This window comes from Anopheles coluzzii, chromosome 2, assembly GCF_943734685.1.
Source record: "Anopheles coluzzii chromosome 2, AcolN3, whole genome shotgun sequence".
NCBI lineage: Eukaryota > Metazoa > Arthropoda > Insecta > Diptera > Culicidae > Anopheles > Anopheles coluzzii.
The window spans coordinates 100,743,672-100,767,543 of record NC_064670.1 but is presented as its reverse complement, the minus strand read 5'-3'; the positions used below and the strand labels follow the sequence as shown (position 1 = coordinate 100,767,543).

Sequence of the window (23,872 nt, the reverse complement as noted above, 5' to 3'; positions counted from 1 at the left end):
TCAATCACCGCGCTGCTAGGTACGGCCGTTGTTTTACACCACACGCTCGATAAGATAAGTATGATAATCTTCGCTGTATTTCTTTGTGGCACCGTTTCATTTGGTGGCAAAACTGTTTGCGAAAGATCTTCTTATCATCAGCGACGAGTCATTCTTTACTTTGCAACACGACACACGGCCAATATCTTATTCTAGGGTATTAGGACCACTTCTTCTCCTTCTCCTAACTCCACTCTATACCGGGAGAACAGTCCTCGATCCAACCTGGTACATTCCATAAACGAATGATAAATCACACCAATTTGTCTGCAATGTGCCTACCATGCTTATAGCTGGTGAAATATATATTTTCATCACAAACTTTACAGATTTGTGCCAACAAAACAAAAAATGACGCGTGGGACGACCACGGAATGTTCTTATTAGGAATCATGCCTCGTGTCTCCATACTTCCAACGGGACACACCACCACCGTTGAAACTGTCAAGTGGTATCTGTTGTGTAGTTTACCCTCAGCTCAGTTCAAGATTGATACCAATGCGAACGCAGCGCGCAACTAAGAGCAAGTCTCAATTCGCCGAAAACCCTCTTCTTCCACTAATGATGTACTTTGCACTGTCTGTGGAGTTACTTTTGACGTCAACTCGCTCGGTCGGTGTCGGCTCTCTGTGCCCAAGGATTGTGTTCACATTTCAACAAACACTCAACAGTGTTGACTCTCTCTCCCTCATGCAATCTACCCGTGCCGTGTGCATTATGAAGGATACTTCATCGTCCGTTTTTTTCACAGTTTCCCTACTTTAACAACATTATAAAACTTTCTTCTCATTTACACGCTCTCTTAACTACTTGCGAGCGCGTCGGTTTAATTTCAGCACTAGAAAAAGGGCAAATTTTGATGGATTCACTCGGGACGCCACAAAAGGCCGACACAACTTTCAGACCAGTTCCCGGACAGTAACGTCCCAGTCCCCCGCCATACCGGCAGGTGACGGTCTGAAGAGGCTGAACTGGTTTAGGCTCCAAATTTTACTGCTATCGCGTCGTCTTTACATATCTGCTAGCATCTACTGGCACTCAGCGTAGAAAGAAAGTGGATTCATGCCGTTGATCAATGTCCAAGAAGTTCGAGCATTGCCAGAAGATATCAGAGTTCCTCGTTGTTTCCCCAACATTTATCACTGATAGCAGGCTTTGGAGCATGGGAATGTGTATAACTTTCGATTTCGAACAGTTGTGTGTAAAAAGCCTCCATCAACAATTCCCCTGCACCGGTATGGAACTGTGAAATTGCTCCGCATAGTTAAATTCAATGAACATTTTCTACCGCCGAAAAATGCACACCATCGCCAAGCCATGCCAATCATTGGAGGCAGGAAGCGCCGAGGAGGCAGGTGGGCATAAAATAAGGCTATCTAAATTCCAGCCACCTTCTCTCGCCGAAGAAGGAAGAAATAAAATGTTAAACATGTTGCGGCCAGCTCGCATAAACACACACACACACACACACACACACACACACACACACACACACACACACACACACACACCAGTACCGAAACTTAATCGACACGAAAGTCGAACCACCACGAATACCGCTGCTTGTGCCACCTTTTGCCGCGGAACCCGGCGGTCAGGCGAAACACTTTCTCTCTTGGTCTCTTCTGCTCTCAACTTCTTCACCACTCCCCAGGAAGATCACCACCAGCATGGCCAAGCCTTGAACCACCAAACCAGTGGACCAGGAAAGCGAACGCATCCGAACGGTTTGTGTGGGGCTTTTGTTTTTCAGTTTCAGTTGGCCGCACTGGTCTTCACTGGCCACTGGCGGTTTGATAAGTGACACGATGAAATTGAACACAGAGCCCAGAAACACCCTCTTCCGAGAGGTTTTCCGCTGACCGGAACCTGTGTGGTCTTCCGTTTTCATCCGAGGCTTTATGCCCATCATCACTCAACATAAACACAGATGCACACCAGAGCTTAATAGCACTTACGGTCCTACCCCGTCGGCGCTCTGTGAACCATGTCTTTAGGCTTGCATTAAGTTGCCGCGAGAAATTACTGACCCGCTTCTAGCACGTCTGAGCAACGAGGGTCATCTAGGGTAGGCCGGAAAACGAACCATGAATAGCTTTATGTTTTCACATCTCCTCCAAACCATCGAGACGTCAGCAGGTTTAGTTAGGCATCGAGTACCAGCGAGTTACCCATCCCGGGAAGCGCAATCTGATTTACGTCCAGGTGTTTATTGGCCAACTCCCATCACCTCTAACAACTTCCACGTTCGAAGATGTATAGCTGGGGAGTTAAACGTCCAAACCAAACAAAAAAAAGTGTGATTGATTGACCGAATGCTTTTGGAGCAAGCGCAGGAAATCGTAAATGGCAACTTCTTCTTAAGGCCTTGATCTTTAAACTGATTCCTTTAAATGTGGCCAGCGCGCGTGTGAGGAAACCACATCTCTACCACGCTCGATCGTATTACACTGCAGTTTGTGTGGGCATTGGGACCATGAAATTGAAGACTTGAAGGGGCTTTTTTATACCCACAATTCCTCGAATCCCAACGTTTGACAAGGACGCTCTGGAGACGAAGACTTCTCATGATTTCCGGTGTGCCAAAATAAAGCGCTGATGTCCAAAATTTAGCACATTAGGGTTTCAGATCTTTACTGAAAACTCTTAATCTTTTCCATCAATCAGGGGAAAGGTTTTGGGACAAACGTTCCAACGTGACCTCTTCTTCCAATTCCGCTAGCCTAACGGTCACCAGCACGGTGGAGAGGAGAGTTCACCTTAAACCGCACAAGGTAAACAAAGCTCATCGCACAAAACGTTTCCTTCCCTCGACGAGTTTGATTCATGTGACACCGAAGGATTCACCGTTTTGGCTTCATGGCTAATCCGACCCAACCGTGTGGATGTTGCTCCACCAGTTTTTTTTTTTGTTTTACTTGCTATACCTTCGGAAGCAGTTTTCCTTTCTGGGGCGTTAGTTTTATCCGATCCTGGCTCGGCTTTAGCCGGGGCCGGTCTAATCCGCTTATGGGTTATCGGGGGGCGAACTCACTTTTCGCTACTCCCTTTCCGAACCACACACACACACACAATTTGCAAAACCGGTTGCACAAACCGACTGAGAGCGAAAGGGGAGGCGAACATGAGCGGATACGATGATTTCCGGACCACTGCTGTCCGTGTACGACTTTTAAGTCGGTAAATATTGACATTACTGACTGGTTGGTGCCATTCGCCCGAGTGTCTTGGCAATGGAGATGGAGAGATACAGAACCGAAGTGCACCGATCGGAAGCCACACTAGTTGGATACTAACATGGGCCAGAGAGGAGGGAAAAACCTCGCACCTCCCCCCCTACTAGTAACTTTTAATCCAACAATCTAATAAAGGAGATTGGCGAATTGCAATTAACCTTGTTTTTAAATTGGATCGATGTCAAACAAAGAGTCATTTTTTTTAAAAAGATGAACGATAGCTAATTTCTGTCTTGCAATACACCTTGAAATTATAAAATCTTACTCGTCGCCCCATGACGCTTTGAAACTTTACACCTTCTCTCCCCAATTTGGAAAACACTCCTTGGGAGGCACTCATAATTAACACTCTCTAGCAAATTAATCGTTAAATTCTTCCTTTTGCAGATGGGTAGGTGAGCTGTCGATAGTGATATTTGACTGTTGTTGCTTGCCAAATGTTGCTAGAGTTTAGTAGAATAAACACGATATTGATTAAAATTCATAGCCCCGAAAGGGCTGCCCAAATCCCAAACCACATTCGGAACACACCCAACATGGCACGAAATGTGTAAATGACTAGACCGTTACACACACCAGGACGGAGTCTTTTACATTCATGTAATATGCAAATTATACAACTTATTGTCAGAAACTAAGTGTTTCGTTTGACATCCTTTCACATCCTCTTTGCGTCACTTTTACAGTTCCATGTAGAATAACTATTTTCAAAATAATACCTCAATGAACGGTGGGAGGGAGCTGCTCAATTTAAAGTAGACATCATATAGCAACGGACCTCTGGGCACTCCTTTTATTCGCATCAAAATTGCAGGTCAGCTCCACACCGTCCCGAGGGACGAAAAAAAAAGGTTTGATACCGCATCGATAATTACTACTGCTCCGGTTCACCTCGGACCACTTGCGCATTCACCGGGCACACACTCTCCCGCCAACCCCTTGGACGTCCACGTGCACCCAGGGTGTGGAATTATGCGCCACGTTTATAAATCGACCACCGGATCATTGGATCAACCAATCGACCGAGCAGAGAACAGGTGAAGCCGGCCATAGCTGGGCAAGGTCGACTTTCAACTTTCGTACGGCTTCGTGATCAACCGTCCAGCTAAAGGTGGCTTCCGCACATACACACACACACTCCCACCGACAATGACGAACATTAAGGTACTACGTCAGATACAGAGAGCCCTTCGGTTGTGCGGCGGGTAAAAATAAGCTCCACCAGCAATGCCGTGCCGGGCCTGCTGGCTGGACTCGGCACCCGTTCGGGCTGGAGGTCAGGAAAAAGAACGACACACCAAGACGTGCGTTCTATATTAAACTAGGCCTCCGAGTTGCCACAGCTACACACACACACACACACAAGGGTGACGCCCCTGGATTTTCAATGCCAGCCCCAAGAAGGGCCAAACGATGATGGTTCGCGCGGCCCAATTGCACGGAACGCGACTGTGTTGTGGCTAAGAATCCATGAGCAAACATCATAAACTACTACACGGAATGAGACGTTGCTGCGATAGGCCCTTGGCGCAAACCGGGCTACTACGACCACCGGAAGGTTTCTTTTAACGTGCCATAGAGTTAGTTAGTTTATGGTAGCTTGCAGACACCCCTAATAAAGCCTCTAATACAAGGGCTTGCCACGACGACCTTGGTGTTAGGTGTAAATGTTTAATGTTCAAATTCATTCTTCGGTTCGGTTTAAAACCCCAAACACACAAGCAAGGGGTTTTTGTGCAAAACAGTGGAAATTGAAGCAACATTGTGACACAGAACTAATAGAACACTTTATTTATGCTGTTGGACCATTCTCTAGAGTTGGACAGGTAAAAAATGAAAAATGATTGACTGATAAGTCCGTTTTATAACTGCTGCTGAACCTACAATAGGAAGTGCTAAGAATAAACCAAATATTAAATCGATAAATTTTGTTGTTTTTTCTCAAAATTCTGCAGTACTGTTACATTAAATTTTAATTTATTAACTATCCCTCATTGACACCTTAATAGCCTCATTTTAAATTGCTTTATCATTACGATTCCATGTCAATAATGGTAGTCGATTATTCTGACCCGGCCTGTTAGTACATTCGTATGCGCTTGGCAACACGTCACTCTAGGGATCTAATATCGGATGGAGAAGCACTCTTGAAGAAGAGAGAGTCATTTTTATTCAACTATTGAGTTAGACGATAAATCACAGATGGTGGTGCCGGCAAGCAGATTGGGCGGTATTTTCTATCCAACCAAAAAACTGTTTTTTTTTTTCATCTTTCCAACCACTAATTTTATACAAATAGAAAAAATCTTCATCCTGACACAAACACACGCATTTGCACACCCAAAAACCACCTCCCATCTCGGTGCCGAGAAGAAATGTTTGAAGATTTTCGCATGCGCCAGGGCGACGACGGCGAGAACCTTCCGGTAAAATAGCTCCCCGGGTTTTCCTCCCCAAAAAGGAGAGCGTGGAAAAAGAAGAAGAAAAAGGCTGGAAAATCACAGCCCGTACAGGAAATTCAATACGGGTTGGTAGAGGGGGGGAGTGGGAGCGGCCCAGAAGGATGACTTTTGAGTTTCTATTTAGGCTGGAGCGTGCGGAAAGGGTTTCCCGTGCACAAAGACAAGTGCTACTACGGTCCGTTTCCATACTGCTCACACGGTTGCGATGGAGATTCCATCACACTGCGCCCTTCGTCAATAGAGGAGCCATACAGCCAACGATCCAAAGGATGCTGCGTACGTGTGTGTGTGGGCGCACACCACCATCACCACAGCAACAGAAACGGAAGGAAGGATACTCTCCGCGGTGCCGTGCTCCCGTGTGAGTGCGGCTGCGTGTGCGTACAGGCATGGGTGTAGTAGTGCGTAAACCGACATCAGTGCAGGATGTGGGCACTGTGTGCTCCCCGAGAGAGACAGAGAGTGAGAAAGGGGGACACTACTTCTCTCGGCAAGAAATGCAAGAAGAAAAAAACTGTCAGTTCCGCCCTTTTATATTTTTTTTTTTACATAAAAGTGATTTGGCTTAGTAGCAGTTCGTTAAAATTATTTTAAATGATGTATTGTACATAAAAATATAAATAATAATAAAAATGTTTATCCCATTACCTGTGAAGGCAGCGCAGCTAACAGCTTTTTCTGCTTCTTCTCACTTCACACAGGATGTGAAAATGGCTGTAACATACACTTTCCAACCGATCCCTCACTGAATTCGATCGAAACGTTGCACAAAACCTTTCGATCTTCACTTCCTGGCTAAGACACACTGCACCGTATCATCCTTATTACTGTTGGGTAGGGAAAAGGGACACACACACATTAAATAAATAGGCACACATACACACATCAATTCACACTCGGGCGTAACACGGAGTGAAAACTTCTGGAGTGGTTTTTCGGGTTTCGAGCCACGACTATTAAATACCTTCTTTGAGCCCCGCTTAACTTACAAGATGCCCTTTAAACCTTCCACACCAGAGCACACACTAACGCGCACACACACACACATACATTCGAAATTATACAGCGCACAACAAGAATGGAGTGGTGGTGTGGGATCTATCTTTTCCTTTTCCTTCGGGCACATACGATTATTCGTCACACACACACACACCCTTCAAAATTACCCACTTACACACGCACCCAGTACATCATATCCACGGCTGCATCATCAACAACATATCGCGATTCGATGCCGCGATTCTGCTGCACAACCAACAAGGGTGCCCACACAGCACTTGAGAAGAGGAGCTGCTGCTTCACACTTTATCAGCGCACCACGGTCCCCGGGATGAGTGAAGGGGAACCCGGTGGCGTCGGCTTAGAAGGAAAAGGACGTGAAAGAGTGCGTTCAATTGCAGCGTTTCATTTCCCACACTCACACACACACATTGATTCGGAGGGAAATGCATCCACAATGCAGCCCTGAAATGCAATTTGAATTCACGTTTTTCTTCCCTTTTCAACACAACCAACATCCAGTGCACAACTCCAGCAGTTCAGCACACGGCACTGTTTCTTCACGAATGCACACAACAAGCGAACGCACAGCCTTCTACCGCTGGCTGAGAGGTAAACAGTGTGCGAGTGGTTGTGCCGTGTTCCCGATCCCGATTTTGACAAGAGCCGAGCACAACTCGCCCTCTCTCACTCGTGCGCGCCTCTTTGTTTGTGTCTCTTTCACACTACCAGCCGCTCGCACGCTGCTAGTACGCGGCGGTTCCCTTCGCGCGGACGTTGTCCCGGCGGCGAAACACCGTGTAAACAAAAGCCGCACGCACACACCGACGCACTTCAGTTGTGCCCTTGCCTCTTCTTCTTCTGCTTCACAGCATAAACGTATACACACACACACACACACCGGTGGAGGATTGCAGTGTGTTAGAAGGGGTGCGGTACTTGCGCAAAAATGCCTCCAACCCCCCTGGACGCCCTTCGGGCAGAATTAATTTTGTTGTCCTGAGAGCAAACAACACTATCGCGAGACTCAAAAACAGCACACACGCCTACATTGAGAGCAAACGAGATGTGAGAGACAGAGAGAGAGAGAGAGAGAGAGAGAGAGAGAGAGAGAGAGAGAGAGAGAGAGAGAGAGAGAGAGAGAGGCATCGAAAGAGAGCCAAGCCGTCGGCGTCTCACTAGGATTTTGCGTTTGGCTGGGAAAAGGGCACCGGGACACTCCTTTCGCGGAACGGGATTTTTGTCATTGCCGGGAGTTTCTAACCGTCGACGGGGTGAAGTAACATTTTACACACCTATGCACAGAACTCACGCACGAATTTTTAGGATCATTTTTAAGACTCTTGTGGTTGCAAAACGGGCGAAGGAAATACAATCGCAAACTTGTTTTCCGTGCCTCTGCAAAGCCACCACAAAAGGTTACGCACACACACACACACACGCTCGCATGCACATATAATTCTGCTACAGAACTGGAATGGTAGCGGCTTGAGGGGGTCTTGAGATGCTTAGTCTTCCCCTTCCAGCTTGCTCACTTCCATTCGAACACCAAGCAAGGCTCTTTGTATATTCTTGTACACAGTGCAATTGATTGCTACAAACGGAACTGTCCACTAACGATTCGTTTACCTTCTTTTGTTTCTTTTGATTCAAAGTTTTCATTTACAACTACTTTTCACAATCCGTTCCTGCACTGCACACGCAACGTACGCTCTCTTCGGACGCTGGTTTGCATTTGAAGGGAACAAACACTAGCATGACAGTTGCCAGTTGGACAGCTCTGGTCGCCTCTCTCGCTCTCTCACATTGCGACAATCTACAGATCGTTTTTGTTGTCTAGAAAGAGAAGAATAGTTTGGAGATATACTGTTGTCTGCTTTTCTCGCTGTTAGCATTTGCCCAAGTAACAAAATACTATCGACATTTTAGCACATTTCTCGCCGCATCCCAAATAATAAATTTTTAGGTTGTGCGCTAAGCCGTCATATAGAAGCGTTTATATCCCAAGTGCCACAAATCCACTAAACGACCACTAAACGGCTTCTAAACGACTCAAGTTCTCTACCTAAACGGAATATAGAAAGACTTCGTTTAGCAGACGGCAAACGACTCATGCATTCTAAAAATAGCGAAAAAGCTGGTGGCGCTCTCTGTTGGTGGGATACCCCAACCAGTTGAGCTTCATCGCTTGGAGGAGAGCTTTCTCATTTCCTCTATACTGTTGTATGGTTTCTCATTGAAGTTATACAGGCGGTCCCCGAGATACACGGTTAATGGGGACCGAAAACGGCCGCAAAATACCGCGTATCTCGAATTTCCGCGTAAGTCGAATCTCGTGATTTCCAGCTAAAATATCACTAATTTTTGTGTAATTTTGCAAGTAGGGGGCGGTTTCAGTCACTTTATGAATTATTTGATTTGATTCTGACTGAATATAACAGTTTTAAACCTTTTGAAATAGTTTTTAACATTCGATCGAAACGGAAATTATTTGGCAATTTACAATTGATGTGTCAAATCAGTACAATTTGCTCAAAGAACTGTCAAATTTAGAAAACCGCGTATCTCCGAATCCGCGTATAAGAGGTACCGTGTATCTCGGGGACCGCCTGTAATACATCGCTAGAACTAGAACGGCGATACGATTGTTTAAATACTAAACTCCAACCGAAACCACCAGCACCTGAAGCAAGTGAGATTTGAGTAATGGTCGTTGGTGTTGATACCCACGTATCTGACCACACGACCATTCATATGGGTTTTTGCTCAGAAAGTGAGAAGGCTATATAGGTCATGATTAGATGAAACTTGTCGAAACACATTGCAAGAATAGGATAGCAATATAATGATGAGTTGTAATACGCCATCTATTGATCAAACCAATGAAGCTGTGGGGCTTTCATTTTTTTTCTATGGATATTCAATTTTCCAGTCGTTTAAGCTTAATCTGTGGCGCTTGGGATGACTGTTTTTCTTTTCAATTATTTTGCTCATTTTATAAGCTTGCGCTTGATAGCGTTCTTACCACTAATAATAAAACTCGACATTCTGATACATCAACTATGTATTCGATTGTTCAATCCATTCCGTGGTTTTCCAACCAGAATAATATCCAGGAAAGGAAGGTAGCGAAGTAATTACCCGTCATTTCGGCTAATATTTTAATCTGCTAGGTATGATAAACATCTAAAGCGCATCCTTCACAAAGTCGTTTGTACAAAAGGATTCCATCTGAATGGAATCTTAATGGCTGCCGTTTAACGGTATTTAAACGTATACGTTTTATAATGTTGAAAAAGGAAGATTTTGCCATCTGTTGATGCAGGGTTTTCTAATTCACTTTTGAATTTGCAAATAATTATTTACCGCATCCAAGATGTTTTTCAACAGCTGTCAAATAGTTTATTTGCTTCAAAATGAAATTTCCATTTAAACACATGGTTTTCTCCATCCAGCATGAGTCGTGTTGAAAATCATGCTGAAGAAATTAAAAAATATTGTGATGGAAATTAACCCAAGCGCCACAGATTAAGCTTAAACGGCTGGAAAATTGAATATCCATAGAAAAAAAATGAAAGCTACACAGCTTCATTGCCCTACCCGCAAATTTCCGTTAAATGCCTTCTAATCGCCTTGTAATCGCCGGCGAATTGAAGGCGATCAGCAGTGCATTTAGCAGTAATTAAATGCCTTTGAAATATGTCAATGAAAAATTTCGCTTTTCATTTGAAATTTGAAATTGCAACCGTCAAAAAAAAACCTTACAAGCTTCTTCAGCACTCCACTGATGTAGAGTTCCTAGATATGAGCGTGAGATTCGATAGCACGATTTACGTGTTATGTTCTCTTGCGTTAAGCTCTGAGCTATTTCACTTTATTAAATATGGTCTGCATTATTCGGTTGTTAAAGACCAACTCGTTGAAAGGTATTAATATATCAAACTTATTTCGATAACTTTAGTAAAAGGAGAAATGAGATACATATTTCTCCCATCCTGATTATGAAGGGTAAACATAGTCATTATTATGTTTTTTAAAAGGTGTTTTTAAAATTTCGCTTTACATAAATTTGGTTTGTTCTAATTATAGCAAGAAAATATTAATTTAAAAAGAAATGAACACAAAAAAAGATCATAAAAATTAGGATTTGAACACACGCTTTCTCGGTTTGGAACCAAAAGCGTTGTCACTACTCTAGTTGGCAGTTACATTAGTGAGGGTGCAAAACCAGCATATAAACAAGCTAAGATGGTGGCAAGTTATCTGTTCTAGTTGAATCAAAAAGTTGAAAGATTTCGAAGAGATCCCGTTTCAGCCGTGAAAGTTTCGGTTGAAATCTTTATTCGCCTTCTAAGGCGACTAAGGCTTTAAATGCCTTCTGAATGCCTTCAAAGCCGTTTAATGCTGGTAGGGTGGTTTGATCAATAGATGGCGTATTACAACTCATCAATATATTGCTATCCTTTTCTTGCAATGTGTTTCGACAAGTTTCATCTTATCTTAGTTATGACCTATAAAGCCTTCTAACTTTCCGAGCAAAAATCTATATGAATGGTCGTGTGGTCAGATACGTGGGTATCTATTGAGCGTATTGAACGAGCGCAGTAAACACAACCGTTGCTGTCGATTGCCAATGCTCAACTGAGGTTTTTATTCTACATTCTAGTTCAAGATATTTACAAGTGTACAGTTGTATATGTGAATACATTAAGCACGGTTTCCACGTATTGAATTGGTATCTCAACACTCCCCCTCAATTCAATATCCCTAACAATCCTAAGTTCATTCTTTGCATAGTGAAACTTTGTCTAGGCAAACCTTTCGTCATTATGTCAGCCTGTTGTTCTGCTGAAGCAATGTACTTTAAAACGATCTTTCCGCTCTGGATTCTATCTCTTATAAAAAGATGCTTCACACTCATATGCTTCAGCCGACCTAAGTTTCGTTCATCTTCAGCTACACGTATTGTGGACTGATTATCCTCATAATAAGGAACTGGACTACTTAGCTTGCAACCTAAGTCTTCAAGCAATCGTTCCAACCAAGCTCCGTGACATACTGCATTAGTAAGAGAAATTAATTCTGCTTCTGTGGACGACAATGCTATTGTTGATTGTTTCCTTGTGAGCCAACAAACTGTTGCTCCATAGACCTTGAAAATATATCCTGATAACGATTTTCTATCTAACTTGTTGCTAGCCCAATCGGCATCAGCAAATGCTTTTAATATCTCCCTATCCATATTTCCATCGTATATCAATTTTAAATCTAACGTTCCCTTAATATATCTCAGTATTCTTTTCAAATGTACCCAATGTTCTTCATTAGGGCAACTTTGGAACTGGCTAAAATAAATCGTTGCTGCGCATAGGTCTGGACGGGATGTTAGTGCCACATACATTAGACAGCCTATCAATTCCCGATACGGTTTATCAATTCGTTCGTTCTCTTTGCCTTTCTCTAAATTCAAATTACATTCGATAGGAGTTGCAACTGATTTGCAATCACTCATGTTAAACCGCAACAACAAATTATTAAGAAAAGTTTTCTGATGAATGTACAGTAATTTGTTTTCTTTACAACGTTCTATGTCCATTCCTAAGAAATGTTTAACTTCTTCACTATCTGTCATTTTGAATTGTTCTGATAGAGCTTTCTTTACTGTTCCTATCATATCTAAACTCTCTCCCACGATTAGTAAATCATCTACATATAAAATCATAATAATTCTTTTCGATCCACTTCCTCTTGTGTATAAGCAAGGATCATTATTACTAGGTAAGAAATTTAAACTTTCAACAAATTCATTGAATTTCCTATTCCATGTTCTAGAGGCTTGTTTTAAGCCGTATAAAGATTTCTTCAGACAACAAACTAGACCCTTTCCGAGATCAAAACCTTCTGGTTGTTCCATATAAATTTCCTCACTTATTTCACCATTCAAAAATGCTGTACATACGTCCATTTGATGAATATACCAATTTTTGTAGTTTGCTATAGCAAACACCGTTCTTATGGTATATAACCTTGCAACTGGGGAGTAAGTGTCAGTGTAATCAAAACCCTGTCTTTGTGAAAATCCGCGGGCTACTAAACGAGCCTTGTATCTAACTTCTTGTTCATTTTCCCTCTTTATCTTGAAAACCCATTTGCATGATATTGTTTTTCTACCTTTTGGGAGTTGTACTAAAGACCATGTTTTGTTACTCTCAAGCGAATTCATTTCATCTTGGACTGCTATTTTCCACTTATTCCAATCAGGCCTATTCTTTGCTTCTTCTAAAGATCGCGGTAAATCGTTCACAAAAGTTGTTGCACTTAATGCAAACCCCACATAATCCACCTCATAGTTTTCATGCCATCCGGGTGGTTTACGTTCTCTATCAGATCGACGACTCGATGATTCTGCTTCTTCGCGTTCATCAGATCGATCATCCATCGCTTCTTCTTCGTCGCATGTCCGGAAACTTTCGTCTACTGTGCTCGGTTCAGATGTTTCACCAGATTTCTCGATTTGCACATTTGGTTCGTCATCATCGTTTTCATCGTCAGAGATGTGCTGTATTGCATGCTTCACAAAACACATTTTCGTTTCCGAGGCTTCTTTTGTCCGACACATCCAAACCGCGAACCATATCACCTTTCATCAGCTTATCCAAATTTTTGAAACTAAGATGGCCAAATCGACGATGCCATTGTTCTAGGTTCCGTGGAATTTGTCCACAAGAATAATACGCCTCATGTGTGTTCGAATTATTGAAATTCAACCAATACAGTTTTCCACGTAACTCTCCTTTCACTATTAATTTCCCTCGTTTTGTTAACACTTCTACGCACCCATCATCAAAAATAACTTTAAAACCACTATTTGTTATTTTCCGTATGGATAACAAATTTGTAGGAGCTTCCGGCACATACAAAACGTTTTTCAGGGTAATTGGAATTTCATCACTTCCACCACGATCAAATACTATATCACCTTCATGCCAAGCTGTAATAAACTGATTTTCTTTCGCGACCGAAATATTTACTGGTGAACTTAATTTCCTTAACTCGCCAAATAAACTCTTATTATTCGATATATGCTCCGACGACCCAGAATCGACAATCCATGTTCCGTCAGAATTCATCGGAAATTTCCCATTGTTCACGAAACACACACCACGCGAATCGTCATCGTCACCACCAAGGTACGCGCTGGATTTCTTTGTTGGGTTTCTTCCCGTTGCTTTGTTCTTTTCTGGACACTGATTTGCCTTGTGGCCGTTCTTTTTACACACAAAACATTTTATTGTTCTCGTTTGCTGCTGTGGTTTTCGCTGCCAACCGTTTGCACTGGAAAACGCCGCTGATTCCGAACTCGAGCTGTCCACCACACTATCACTTTGATGCTTTGTCTCTTCGTCAAGCAGTCGACTTTTCACGAAATCGACAGTTAAGCTATTCTCCGGCATTGTTTCCAAAGCCGTCACGAGCGTTGCATACGACGAATTCAAAGTAAGAAGAAGATGGCAAATCACATCTTCATCGTCCATTTTTCCACCAGTTGCTTTGTAATCGCGCACCAATTTGTCGAATTCCAAGAAATGCTCTCGAAGCGAGCCACTTTGGTGTTTCAGCGCAAGCAACTTTTTCTTCAAGAACATTCGGGACGCTAAACTTTTTCTTTCGTAAATACTATGGAGTGTATCCCACATTTCTTTCGGAGTATGTTTATCGCGAACATATTCCAACTGCGAATTTGCTATACGTGAGATCAGTAAAAGTTTACACTTCTTGTCATTTTTACTAAGATCATCACCATCTTTTCGTTCTTTCTGGATACATTCGGAAAGTCCTTTTTCTTCTAATAGAATTAACATTCTATATTTCCATGAAGCAAAGTTCGTTCCATTAAGCAATGGTAACAACACAACTTTATCATCTTCCATGGTTCAACACCACCAGTTTTCACTGCACTGTCCGTTAAACAATCACTTCACAAAAGAAGCCGGTATTCGTTTTCGCAGTACTGGATTAAACGTGTTCAGGCGGGACTGGGCCCATAACCTATTGAGCGTATTGAGCGAGCGCAGTAAACACAACCGTTGCTGTCGATTGCCAATGCTCAACTGAGGTTTTTATTCTACATTCTAGTTCAAGATATTTACAAGTGTACAGTTGTATATGTGAATACATTAAGCACGGTTTCCACGTATTGAATTGGTATCTCAACAGTATCAACACCAACGACCATTACTCAAATCTCACTTGCTTCAGTGCTGGTGGTTTCCATTGGAGTTTAGTATTTAAACAATCGTATCGCCGTTCTAGTTCTAGCGATGCATTACTTCAAAGCGAAACCATACAACAGTACAGAGGAAATGAGAAAGCTCTCCTCCAAGCAAGGAAGCTCAACTGGTTGGGTATCCCACAAAAAGATGGCGCCACCAGCTTTTTTGCTATTTTTAGAATGCATGAGTCGTTTGTCGTCTGCTAAACGAAGTCTTTCTATATTCCGTTTAGATAGAGTGCTTGAGTCGTTTAGAAGCCGTTTAGTGGTCGTTTAGTGGATTTGTGGCACTTGGGAAGTCAGATTTATGTGGATTTACTTCTCGCACGCGGTGAATAACAACATTTACATGCGAAACTGATTGGAAAACCCTGTAATAGTCACAATTTCAATGAAGCGCTACTGGGAAAACAAACTGCTATGATTGTTTCTTCTTCTTATTTAGCATAACAACCGTTGTCGGTCATGGCCTGACTGCATCACTAATGGGCTTGGCTTTCAGTGACTTGTTGATTACCCATAGCAGGATAATCAGTACTACGTCGCAAGGTCTATTCGAGAATTGAACCCATGACGGGCATGTTGTTAAATCGTATAATTGACGATTGTATCACAAATCCGGCCTATGATTATTTGCCCCTTAAAATTTTACGATTCTCGTCATTTGTAGGTACGACGATAATAATATTATTATTAGTAATAATAATAATATTTGGCACAGTAAATCGTTGTCAGCCCATGCCAGTCTATAATTGGCTAGGTAATCTGTGACTGATTACTTACTTACTTACTTATCCCGCGCTACAACCACTTTGCGGTCTTGGCCTGCCTCAGGAGTGTCCGAAACCGCTCACGGTCTCGCTCCTTCGTCTGCCAGCCCGTTATCGCGGCCTTAATGGCGGACGCCTCCACGCCATCCTGCCACCTCAATTTGGGCCTACCACGTGGCCTCTGTCCTTGTGGACGGCCCAAAAATACTTTACGAGCTGGGTCGTCCGTTTCCATGCATATAACATGGCTAACCCACCGAGCCTGGCGAGCTTGATATGCTGTACGACAGTGAGGTCGCCGTACATCTTGTATAGCTCGTCATTATAGCGGCTCCTCCATTGTCCTTCCACACATACGGGGCCAAGTATCCTTCTGAGCATCTTCATCTCGAACGCGGCTAAGAGGGTTCCGTCAGATTTGGACAGTGTCCATGTCTCAGAGGCATATGTGAGTACCGGTACTAAATAGGTACTATATAGTCCCAGCTTCGTCCGTCGCTACAGGTTCTCAGAGGTGAACTGATTTTTCAGGCTGTAGAATGACCGGTTGATAGCCAGCATCCTTGCGCGCAATTCAGCTTCCATGCTGTTGTCGTTGCTGACCTTTGACCCCAGATAGGTGAATTATGCGACGACTTCAAAAGTGCGTTCACCTATCTGCGCCTACGTAGATTCTGATTATTTATTGGTAGGCCCGCTGATGTTGCCACCATCAGTTTGGTCTTTGCCTCGTTTATCTGCAAATTGCCTCTGCCGCCTGCTCGATCCGTTGGTAGGCTTCTGCTACATAGGAGAGCCGCAGACCAATGATGTCTATATCATCAACGTATGCCAGGATCTGGGTTGACTTATAGAAGATGGTTCCCGTAGTCTCCACCCTCGAGTTGCGGATGGCCCTCTCTAGCGCCAGGTTGAATAGGAGACAGGCAAGCCCGTCCCCTGGCGCAGACCCTTGGTGATAGCAACAGGTCCTGAGAGTTTTCCATCCACCCTCGCCTGGCAAGTGACGTTGGTCATAGTCATTCTAACTAGCCTCATCAGTTTGGCCGGGATTCCTAAAGAGCTCATAGCGTCATACAGTTTTACCCTGGCTATGCTATCATATGTGGCTTTGAAGTCAATGAAGAGATGGTATGTGTTGTGTCTGTACTCAGCCATCTTCTCATAGATCTGCCGCATAGTGAAAATCCGATCAGTGGTTGATTTTCCGTTTCGGAAGCCTTTTTGATAGTTTCCGATTATCTCTTCGACGTGCGGGACAAGACGGTCCTGAAGGATCAGGGAGAATATTTTATAGGCGGTATTCAACACCGTAATACCCCTGTAGTTGTTGCAGTCCAACCTGTCTCCCTTCTTGTGGGAGTCTAATACGAAACCCGTTGGCATAAATGAGAATAAATTAACTTACGATTGGCATGAATAATATGTAATAAAATAAAGATTATTTCCATGTTACTGAAAGATGATTAAATATATTGGGTGGTGTATTAGCCGTAATGTTCGTAGAGAAGTCCTATTAAATATATTCAATTCAGTTATTTCTATACTGCGAATAAAAATTAATTGTATGTTAAATATTTTCAATTAATTATGTATATGTACCTGTTCTATTACCTTACCTGTTATATTTCATTTCATATACTATTAGATTTCTTTCAAATTCTTTCAAAACAAATTTACCCCACTGTGGTCGTTTATCTTGCCTTCGTCAATTTCGATAAGAAAAATTTCTGTAATGAGTTCCCGCCGATAGCTTTTCAGATTTGAATGTTGGTAACGACTTTGCTTCTTTTACCAGTGTTGCTATCAATTTCAAACCCCGTTTGATTAGCTACATTCTCTTTTTAGAATACACCTGTGTTATCGAAATATAATCGTTCAATACACAACTGAACACAATATATCCACACTAGGTCAAGCCTTCAAAGAGAACACACCAAACCCCATGCCAGAATAGACTGGATATGGGCATCAACCCATTACTAGAAAACATAATAATCTATCTCTATCTACTATCTCTTTAAACTGTATTGATCTTTAGGACAGATTGCTGTTTTTAATGCCAATCTGAACCGAAAGAATATTTACGAACCAAACAAGTCAGTGCGTTGACATCTATTAAATAAAGGAGCATCGACGAATTGACTCCAATTCGACTGTATTAAAGCCCCTTAATATTAAAAAAGGTAGATACGCAGCTAAGCAAGTACTCGAATGAACGAATAATATAGAGCAGTAATCAACGCTCAGTTTCTTTAATCAAACCAACGTTAACGTTTCTCAATAAATACCAATTTTCTCAATCCTATTTCTAACCCAACTCAATATTATGTCAAACAAGTTTTATCTTTCTACCCAAATGAAATAATGGTCATGACTTAGCCATCTGCCATGTAGTAGATCTAAAAGCGATCTAAATGCCAATTGGACGAAAAACTCATTGAGATAGGTGGTTATATGAAACAATGCATCAAGAGTTAGTTTATAACCACCATATTTTATACATTACTTCCTTCAGACAGATCAAGTATCAAGGAATCCTGATATGTGGTAAAAGAATTATCAGAGGCCCATATATCGTTGGCAATCCTTATAAGAGTACCTTCAGGCTAATAAGGCTATATAATACAACAATTCATAATGCTCAACGCTGTCCCAATTTCTTTGTGTAGCATCCATAAATCATTCAGAGCATCTTCCTCTCGAGTACCACTATGGGGAATTTGCCTATGTTACTCTCTTTAGCAGCTCATAAAGCTTGATCGTTTATAGTATATATAGCCTGCTGTATCGATTTCTTACTGAAGGTTCTACACATACATCTACCATAAATCCTTCGGAGCATCTTTTTTGCGAATGATACAATGGTATGTTTATCTAGTTTGATCAGCTTGCACAATGTTGCAACGTATGTGGGAAGTGCTTAGTCTGACAAACAACCAGTATTTTATATCAATTCAGTCTGCGATAGAAATAGCACCTGTCCTGGACCTGACGCAGAACTTTAGCAATGAAGATTCTCCTAGAACACAATTTGGGAATACCTCAGAAGAGATTGAACTCTATATCGATCGACAAGCTTGAGCTTGACAAGATGAGTTTTAATTGGGCAAATTTAAGATAAAATTAAGCAAAACAAAGTTGACGATCGTTGCGCATATACTAATTAACAAATGCACATTAAATTTTTACACGATAAATTATTGTCTTCTGAAATTTAAAGTTCTAAGCCAAAGTTTGAGTTATAAAATTCCGATTCCTGAATACTTTGACCAATCATGTGTAGGCCGGACGTGGGTCGATTACTATCAGGACCGCCATCCCCCTAGAACTGAATATCCGGGCCGTGGGTAAAAATGAGTCACGGAAATGCCAGATCTCTAAAACAAATAGGGACAAAGTAGACCCCTCTAGACCAACCTCGGGGTTGTAGTGCCAAAGGGGAAGAGCAATTACCGAAAACAAAAAATCAAAAACTCACTAAACCAGATGAAAACAAGTAAACAATCAATCAAAGCGGCGACGAAATCACGTTAATGTATGCATGTATATCTAATAAATATTTGTCTTGGGTATCAGGAAGTCTAGTAACATCAATCGGTGTACATCTAAATCAGCCGTCAAGGAAACGTTAACCATTCATAGACACAGTTTTGCACAACTACTTTGCTAACGATTTGCTACTTCACGCGTTTCGGCAACTTGTACTCGGCTAAAAGTTATCCATAAATAGGACAGTATCCATAAATAGTATCAATTTTTAAATACTTTTCACTCAACAATCTTTGATATGATTTGGTGTTGCAAATAAGGAACTAAAATACGACTCCTCTAAAACGAGATTTTCACAATAAACTGTATCTTTCTCTCTCTCTGTATCTGATTTATAAAATATATCCTGGACGCAAGAGGTAATTCCCACCTTGTCCATGTATGTTTTAAAATTTAAAAGTCACATCTAGTAAAGTATAGGCACAAATGCAAAGCACAAATGCAAAGTCCCGCACAACAAACCGGGATCGTTTACCTCACATTAAGTAAAATCGTTTAGCAAAAGAAGAATTTAGATTTTATCATCAAAAGGACTGTAAACGTATCCTAGACTCCGTACCCAAAAGTTTTTGTTCTTTTCGCTCTAGAGCTTTCCCTCACTAGAAAAACCCACATTTTTTTAAGGAAATTTTGTTGTAGTTTTTTTTTTTATAATTAGGGGCCATCTTCCACACAGCCATGGATTATCCGGTAGATCCGGTAGAGAAAGATTTTTTCTTGCGCTGCAGAATTACGCCGTCAGTCTATTAGATGCATCCGTAGGATGCACGGCTGGGTTTGCACGTCGTTGTATGTGCACATCGGTCGACTTTCCAAAGCACGTACATCCGCGGATGTATACCTTGCTGGGCGTAGGTATTCCCGGTGGTAAAACGCGACGTTCTCCATCGTTGGATGCGATCAGCTTCACTCCCGCTCCACGCTGAAAGGGGAGGAATACTAATCAAACACACCACGCGCGCAAGGTTTGCAAAGTACAGGTGAGAGCAAAACAATGCTTTCCCGATGAGATTCGCGGACCAGCGTTCTTCCTTCTTCGTGCCGTTTGGCATGCAACCATCGATTGCGCACTACGCAACTGCACAGGCTGCTGATACTGATGATACGCACTTTCACAGAAAGTGTAATGGGTGCGGGAGAGACACAATAGTAGTAGTGGAAGTTGTAGTAAACTCTGCACTATTTGTCGATCCAGTAGGATGTGAGATTCATAGAATCTATCATTCGAGACACTGGCAGACGACACACGCGTACTACATGAGAAATGCTGGTTTTGCAGCCAGTTAAAAGTAAAGTCTCTTAATTCATGCTTTCTCACAGACACGTGTGCGCGCCGGAGAGGCCGCCTTCACTATGCTACGTTCGCTCACAAAAACTCACCCCCTGTATTTCCTCCACCATACAGGGGATACATGTAAAAAAGGTTGCACTTCTGTTTGCTCATAACCCGAACCTTAAATCGTAGGACTCCTCTGTCGGGCATGGATATATTTGGTAGTCCTTTTTAGAAGTAAAGGGTCCTTTTTTCTTAAATGCCACCATTTTCACGAGCCATTATGGATGATTTGAACACATTGTTTCCCCCACCGATGGATGGATTTCGAAAACACACACACTTCAATCCCAATCCCCTTCTCCATCGGTCAATCGCTCTATTTCTTTTTGTATATCTTACGCCGTGTGCATGTGGACGGTAAGTTCATGGGTATGAAAAATAAGCTCGTCGATTACACACACACACACCATGCACCAAACAACGATCAGGACCCCCCGGACAAAGCAGGCTAAGCAATGTTGCTATCGGGGGAAGGGGTCGATCGTTCGTTATACGCGCACATTCATCACAGGTTAGTGATCGAACAGATCTCTTCGTTTCATTGCACTTTAAGGTAAATATGGACGAACACACTGGCGAGTGCCGGCAGCAACACACACACACACGTGGTGGCGGCGGCTGATGATGATCATGACCAAAGCGTTGGGTAATCCTTCGCAAAAGGATATGTCCCAGGTGGGAGAGCCGCTTGAACAGTTCTTGATTTTTCATGATCGCCCACAATTCCCCCGTTTTTATAACTCGCTCAATAGTACGCCCCACCCCAATCTTTATCACTCGTACACACTATTCCCGCGGCGAAGACACATTTTTGGGATTGATGTGCAAGAGTGTCCCCACGTACCCTCTCTTTCTCTGCGAGAGGATTTTGGCGATCGTATGCCACACATCTATCTACACACACGCACTCCACGAAGCACTGGCCACAATATTCACGCACACTGGAGATCTTCCTACTTCCGACGGAGCCCCCGATCCCCCGCTATGTGCTTCGCGCTGCAAAGCACAAGTCCATTTCGATCGAACCACTCTTTATTTCGTTTCAGACACTCAATAGTAGCACGTGCGCGCATCCGTTTGTGGCGCAAACAGGCAACAAGAAGGTCCATTATTATTGGTGGTTCGGTTACGGGGGGGGATTGGTTATTAGATTTGTTGTTGTAACTTTATTGAATACATTTATACTGCGTGTAGGTTGTAGTAGCATTTTGCTGCCGAACGACTTAAGACAGTGTGTAATTGCGGGTAGATGGAGAGGGTGGTGGTTCACTAGCGTAAAAATGTTCATAGATTCCTACTAGCCACACGCGCAAGGGATCATTTGTCGCCCCTTGTCGTATTGCGTCTGCATGTTTGCTGCTGGCTATCGTGTGACAGAGCCTTACACATTCGTCCTGGGTAAGCTTGTTTGTGGGCGATGATATCGGGTGTGTTTTTCTTTTCCATCAAACGCTCTAGTGTTGCTTATCTGTAAGTAACTTCCTATTATAAAGAGTGGCTGAGATTGTAGCGGCAGAGCGTTCTTCCTTTTTCTCTCTCTATCTTTCCTATTTTATCGCAATAGACTTCAGCTTTCGTGTGTTTGTGTGTTCTTATGTTGTGTGTGCTTGGTTTTATAGTTGTGTTTTTCGTGCCTAACATGCTACCGGATGCATATGCGTTATGCCTATTTAATAATTTATTTCCATCGCAAACGGGGTCGGACGATTATCCGAAAGTTCGAAATGATCTTCATAAACACGCACACACTTTGGATTTAAAAAAAAAAAACTAGTAAAAAACACTTATGCGCACGCAAATTTGTTTTGTTGTTTGCCTGTCCTAGAATTGCGGTGCGCGATATTCACGACCGTCTGTGCTTAAGGATTTTCTCTTATTGCACCACCAAACTTCTTAGCATTCTAACCATTTTTTTATGAGCGATCGTCGAAAACATAAACACAACCACACACACACACATACACACACATAGACACTCTCGCTCTCGGATCGTCCTTTTTTAGTGTCGTTTAAATTAAATGTGGATCGCTTCATGACGGTTGCGATCGGTCGATCGTAAAAAAAAAACTAATGCTTAGCTCATACTTATCTAATGCATAATTATATCGCCGCGATGTACATATTCACTGTTTTGCTGTTTTGCGGTTTTGTTTTTCAGCTTATTTATGCGGATGTTCAGTAGTAGGATTTGCTGTTTTGCTTCCGGGATTGCCGCAAAAAAAACAGAGTTCATTCGCCTGCTATATGTATCGCAAGAGCAAATTAAAGGAGAAGCTCCCCCTTCTTTTCCTTGTTGGAAACTACCTTTCCAATCCCTACGATTTAGCACCGCCGTTGTTGCCTGTGTGTTGTTGTTTTTCGCTCTTTTTCGCTGTTTGTAGATTTTTGTAATATTAAAATATATACTAGTCCGCATAATAGAACGCTTTCCCCCCTACTATATTCACATACACGCGCCCCAGCCTCTAGCCACACCGTTATTATGCATTATGCATTCACTTTCCCTTTGTTCGCCCTAATCTACAAAATCCTTGCGCATCACGCATTGGCGCTGTATGCAAAAAAACTGAAACTCGCCGCTACCGCCCCCTCCACATTTTCTTGGTTTCTTATGCCTCTGAGATCTGAGCCTACAGCAAAACTTTTCGCCGCAAATGCCAGGACGCCGCTCGCATATCACACTTTGAACTCACACTTCGAAAACACCGGAACCGTAACATACCGCGCCACGCCATGATCTTCACAGAACTTAAGAAGAACAAAACAAAAATGCACTCGACCGCACTCTTTCTTTTCGCTTTTTCGTAAATCGCACTCGCGCACAACCGCAGTAGACGCCAACGCCAACTTCAATGCACCGAACCGAATCGATGCACTTCTGTGCTCACACTGCTGCTGCTGCTGCTGATGCTGCGGCCGATGGCGTTGGCGGGACTAACACCTTCCTCGAGATACGAGGAATGTGCCGGTCCGTAACGCAACACAGCATCCGTTCACCGCGTTCCGTACGGTGTGTGGTTGGAGCTTGAAGACTGCAAAGATGGCAAATCCAGACAACTTGATTGCCCGCTGCTGCTGCTGCTGCTGCTCGCACGTTCTGTTGTCCATAGCAACACGCGATAGGTTTTCTTCCGGTGAGATGCATGCTGCTGTGACGGCGATGTGGAAATTCCTACACCTCGGTCTGAACGCTTCATTGATTCGCG

The 23,872-nt window shown here is 42.8% G+C and overlaps 1 protein-coding gene across 5 annotated transcripts in view; it reads right to left on the bottom strand.

Moving 5' to 3' along the window:
- LOC120961443 (neurabin-1) overlaps positions 1-8,482 on the bottom strand; it is a 66,205-nt gene extending 57,723 nt beyond the window's left edge. For 4 of the 5 annotated variants that reach the window (XM_049607311.1, XM_049607315.1, XM_049607316.1 and 1 more), the window contains exons 1-2: positions 8,366-8,482; positions 6,386-6,564 (exon numbers count right to left, since the gene is read on the bottom strand). The gene's annotated coding sequence lies outside the window, so the exon portion shown is untranslated. Of the gene's footprint in view, positions 1-6,385; positions 6,565-6,701; positions 7,578-8,365 lie in introns of those variants that run through there. The other variant, XM_049607312.1, reaches the window with a different exon arrangement.
- Between the last annotated feature and the right edge of the window lie 15,390 nt (positions 8,483-23,872).